The sequence below is a fragment of the Choloepus didactylus genome, assembly GCF_015220235.1.
Source record: "Choloepus didactylus isolate mChoDid1 chromosome 23 unlocalized genomic scaffold, mChoDid1.pri SUPER_23_unloc1, whole genome shotgun sequence".
In the NCBI taxonomy this organism is placed as follows: Eukaryota; Metazoa; Chordata; class Mammalia; order Pilosa; family Megalonychidae; genus Choloepus; species Choloepus didactylus.
The window spans coordinates 2,606,044-2,611,888 of NW_023637590.1; positions in this window are offsets into that span (position 1 = coordinate 2,606,044).

Sequence of the window (5,845 nt, forward strand, 5' to 3'; positions counted from 1 at the left end):
GCTGTAAATCACAGCTTCATGCCTCAGTCGCAAATGAAACAAGGGGTCACAAAGGAAGTGTTTCTGTTGTGTGGCCCTTGCTCTCTTTTCTAAAACATGACTCTGGTGGCTCAAGTTACCCCTTGTGGAATACTCTAGATGAGGGCAAGCCATCTGATGGGAGCGTTCTAAAACCTGGAGGATGTTACCTGGGTGGAGTGCCAGCCGAACACAGCTAGAGAACTGGGGCCAGACCAAGAGCTGGGGTAAGATGCAAACCAGTGCTGAATGTGTCCATCAGGGATGTGTGGCCTTTTGCAGGGAAGAGAAAGTGTGCTAGAAGTCTTCGTAGTTAACTCTAAACACCAAGTCCTGGGTCCTGCTGGGAGCAGCACAAGGGCACACATTGAAGACACCACACGGAACACTCGCAGTCTAAAGTAGGGGTCAGCAAAATCCAGCCCACTGCCCGTTTTTGAACAGCCTGTGAGCAAAGAATGGTTTTTACACTTTTAAATGGTTGCAGAGAGAATCAAAAGCTGCAGAATACTTCATGACACGTGTAAGTTTTAGGAAATTCAAATATCCATGCCCATTAATAAAGTTTTATTGGAATAAAGCCATACCCCCTCATCTGCACTATTGCCCATGGATGGGTCCCCACTACAATGGCCAGTTAAGGTGGGAGAACGTTGCATTTCTTATGCCATGACCCAAGAGCTGTGCTAAAAGAATACAGTATACATCAACCTTGTCAGACTGAGCAGTCACCACCAAATTCCCAACACACGGAAGAGCAATGGTCAGAGAAAATAGAAAATGTCAAATGGAATTTTTCATCACAGCAGTATTTCTTCACGAAGATAAAACATGAAAATGAAGATGTGACTAAAGTAAGTTTCCAAGTGATTCATTTGTTAGCTGAACAAAGAAAGCTGCTTACCAATGTTAAGTTAATTAAATGATTGTGGCAGCTCAAAAGATGGGTCCAGAGAAAATAAACTTGTTTTAGACTAGGAGCCTTTCAGTGAGAACAGCTGCCTCAAACCCTTGAGAACGATGGGACCAACAAGGCAAATGATTTTGATTGGTTTTCCTTGGTTATCACTGAGTAGATGTTACTAGTACAGTTCAGGTGCCTTTGTTTATTCAAAGGGTCAGTACTGATTTGGGATCAGTGAAGAATGAGCTTCCGTGGACAGTCTCCATGGGACAAGGACACACACTTTGAAAGAAGTTGAGAAAATAATTCAACACAATCTGAAGTGGAATCTGCTAAGATGTGTTACAAACGGTGGTCGTAAAAGACTGAGTTGGACAAATTTTCAAAGCTTGAGAAAATATTTAGAATCCGTGCTTATTCCTTCGGGATCTAATTGGCAGAAAACATGTGATGAATCTATCATGTGGTATTGAACTAGAAGTGTCAAACAGCGAACTTAATTTGCTTTATCATCAGGTCTTTGAGTTTTTGAAAGAAATAGAAGCTGAATATCCAGACTTGCCCTACGACACAGCACTTAACCAGCTTAGCGGTGGTAAAGTTTCGTTGCAATTTTTCTCTGAATGAGAACCATTCTAAACCACTATTACTGAACACTGAGTGTCTTTGGAAATCAGCTGTTGACACAGGCTTGCTGAACTCAATCTAAAATTAAAAGACAAACCAGTGCTTATCTGTGAAAATTTGCAGCAAAGTCATTTCGACAATAATTAACGTTTTGAATAAGTAATGTTGAGCTGCTTCATATACTTCCTGTGCTATCAAAAACTAAAATAAGCTAGATTTCCATTCCCACACAAATCTGCAGCAGATATATTTTCTGAGCGCAAACTACAGTTCCAGCAGTATTTTTCAGTTCTTGATGCCAGATGCAATGGAAATTTCCATATTGCAAAATCCACCTAACCTTCAATTGAAGGTGATTAATCGCCAATGTAATAAAAAGACAAATACCAAGAGAAGGATATAACTGAGTTTCATAAATGCCTTCCAAGTGATGACTATGCTCAATTAAAATCTTATGCTCGTGGACTGGTATCAGTATTTGGCTATACCATCTGTGCAAAAGACATTTTCAAAGATGAAATATGTAAAATGTCATTCCAAATCAGCATTAATAGCTCAACAACATTTGATGACTGGGACCTTCAAACCTCCAAAAAGCAAAATATACTAAATCTAAGAATTCCATTCTCAACAATATACCTATATTACAAAAAAAAAAAATTGTACTCAATTTTATTATATTTTGCATTTGATCAATAAAAAACTGGTGGAAAATTTTTTCTCTCGTTTTTCAGGTACCTACATAATCAGATATCCTTGATTTTTGCCTCTTAGCCCATAAAGCCTAAATTATTTACTATCTGGCCCTTTACAGAAAAAGTTTGCTGATCCCTGATCTAGAGGGTTGCATAGAACCAGCTTCTTTGAGGTAAATATGTGGACATCTGAGCGGAAATCAGAATGGTCCCTCCTGGACAGACCATCCTGCCCCCAAGTGCTCTGAAATCCAGGAGAAACGAGAGAAGTTGCCTTTCAGACCACAAGTGGCTGTTGTGGCAAGAAAGCGGAGATATGAAAGAGGTGACGGAGCAATCAGAACGACATTAGAAGATGGCAAGGGGAACATGACACTGGGATAAAGATGTAGGACAGTACTTTCTATAGCAGTCAATAGCTAGAGCTTCCGGATATGACAGGTAGGCCAAGTTTAAAGAGATCATCCTGCGAAAGAAGTGATTATTAAGTTGATATTTTAAATAATTTTATATGAAAAATTATAATGGGGACAGAAATATCATATTAGTGTTGTGGTAGCAAAGTAATAAGGGGAAAAAATCATCAATGAGCTTTTTGTTTTAGGGAGATAACATTAGAAATATACACAAAATATGAGAGAATACTGGCTGAGAAGAATTGTTGAGGGAAAAAATTTATTACCCAGTAGGGCAAGACCTCAAGGAATTAGGTTAATAAATGCAGCAGAAACTGAACAGCCCACCCAGTCCTTGGGGGACAGAGCATCTGAGCACTGGCGACCTTATCTAGTCAGGGAAGTGACGTAATTCCATGTAACTCCGTATCTGCAGTGTCATTCTTCTTTCAACCCTTAGCATCATTTCTGGAAAAGAATCAGGGGCAGGAAGAAGGGACAGAGCATTTTCTTCTCGTGCCTCCAGGAAGGCAGCCTGGGTTCAGCAATCCGGGAAAACCATCCCCTGGCCTAACCATCACCCAGAAAGCTGGACCTGCCCAAAGTCAACAGAGGGTTCCAAGGTTTGTCCTCTGTGCAGAAGGAGGTGCAGGGTCAGGAAGCAAGGAATCCAGACAGGTTGCTTGAAAAGCCTTCTCAGTCCTCTGGAGCTGGTCGGTGATCATCATAGAAGAAGTCATCTAAGTCTAACACCATCCAGAAACCCTGGGAATAAGGAAGCTACAGGAGAATCACAAACCTATATATTACAGCCTTTTTGATTATGCTTCCTTATCGTTCCTCCACTCACTTTTTAAGCTTGCCTCAGCTGCATTAAGGAGGAATAAGGAAAGTACATTAAAAAATTTTTATTATGAGAAATTCCAAATATGCCAAAGTAGAATAATTAATCCATGCATACATCACATCGCCCAGGTTTGACAATTGTCAATATGTGACCAATCTTCTTTCACCTTTATTTAGCTCACACCCAGTATTCCTAATGGTTTATTCTGAAGCTAAAGGAGAGGCACTTTGGTCTGTCTTCAGGAAAAGTTTGTAAAGAGAGGAGCATGACACATTGGTGGCAGAATGGTGGTGGCATCTGAAGTCCAAGCTGGGAGACAAATCCAACAGTCCTCCCTATTTCAAGACTGATATTCCTTTCTGGTGCTAGAATTTACTTTGGAGGGCCTCAGTTTCCCTAACAGAAAAAAAAAACACAAAACTAACTCCTAGGTAGTTGTGGAACAGTGAAATGGGAACTTGACTTCAAGTCAAAAGACGTGCCTTCAGGGCACCAGCTCTACCTCTTGCCAATTACAGAACTTGAAACAAATCACTTAACCTCCCTGAGCCTCAGATCATCTATAAAATGGTACTTTGTGGGGCTTGATGGGATTAAGTAAGACAAAATATTATACAAAGTTCTGCAGATTGAAAAGCACCATATAAATGATGTATTATTGAGTTCTTCAGCTATGTAAAAGATGACTAAGACTTTGAGCTTCTAAATTAAGAAAATAGTGATGCTGTTGACAGAAAAGGGGAAGTTGACCAGCAGTTTAATCCAAATGGAAAATTAAGCAGACAGTTATGGAGCTAAACTTTGGGACCAAATATGTATTTTTAATACATTATGTTCCTAACAGGAAAAAAGTACTACAAACTCCTTAACTTCACTGAAATAAACTTTCAGTTTCTCTGGCTTCTTCCCATCTTTATCCACCTGCATTCAAAAACCACTTAAGTGTTCTAAAATTGTGGTGATGAATGCACAACTATATGATGATGCTGTGAGCCACTGACTATATACTTTTTGGATGGATTATATGGTGTATGAATCTATCTAAATAAAATTGCATTAAAAGAAAAAAACCATTTAAATGTCTTAAGTGCTCATATGTGCTAGGCACAGGGAATACAAAAAATACTACTACAGTCTATCTCCAAGATGCTCATTGGTTAGAGAGGGACAGATACTTAATGGACAATTAGAATAGAATATGATAAAGAACTGTATCAGGCTGTGATCACAGTGTGTGCATTGTAATCACAGGGTGTGGTCAGTTTTTGTTCTACTTTTAGAATATAGTATTTGGGCACTACTAACAGAGAGGTGACCCCTAAAGCCTTCACTTCATAATCATCAGCCTATCAAAGAAGCCCAAGACTGAGTTCTTGCACTTAGGGGTTAGAGACAAAAGTGCCATAGAAAGAGATGAAGAAGGTATTATTTGGAGTGGTAGGAAGAAAATTATGTTCGAGTCCCAAGAGCCAAAAGGGGAGTTTCTCCCTGGGCCAGGGAGGTGGAGGAGAAAGATGGTTTTAATGGAAATAGGCAGAAGTAAGGTATGGGTAAAAGCCAGATCGAGAAAGCCTGGGCAAGGAGCGAGTGCTGACAAAGTGGTAAAATCTGCCAGTGAAAAATGGCTCAAGAATCCAGTGGAGGTTTTTCTCCCCATCCTCACCCAACTATGGAAAGACGTGTACTTGCTTTTCTACAATTGACGGTGAAGCCCAGGCAGAGGCTAAATAACAATAATAGAAAACCCTTATATAACGCTTGCTATCTCGACATGTCTTAACTTGTTAAATACATTTACTGCTACCCAGTGGGAAAGATTTATTATTTTGCCCATTTTATAGATGAGGAATCTGAAGCACTGAATGATTAAGTAACTTGCCCAGGCTCACCCAGATGGCGACTTGAGCCAGGATTTGAAACCAAGCTTCAAATTCAAACTGAGCCTGGGACTAACCCAACAGGTAGGCATCTTTGGGGAAGAGGAAAACCCGCTTATGCAGAGCGACAGAAGGCACCAGACTTTGACATTTGCCCTTTAGCCTAACACCAGGACGGACATCACCCACCACCCTACAACCCGGGGGATGCAAACGGCCAAAGTGAAATTCCAGGGGGATTATGCTGGACTCCGCCTTCAGACGTGTTTTCCTGCCTGCGCAGTTCCGGGGATGGCGCTACCGACAGTCGGACCCCAGCAGCCCGGTGGCCCTTCCCAACGGTCCCTCATTCACCAAACACTGGGGCGTCAACCCCAGGCCAGGCATTGTGCTGGGGCCCGGGGTGAAAAACCCGCAAGATCCCGGCTTTTTGAAAGCCTACGTTCTACGGGGGGCGACCGGGAGGGGGGAAGTCGGGGAAG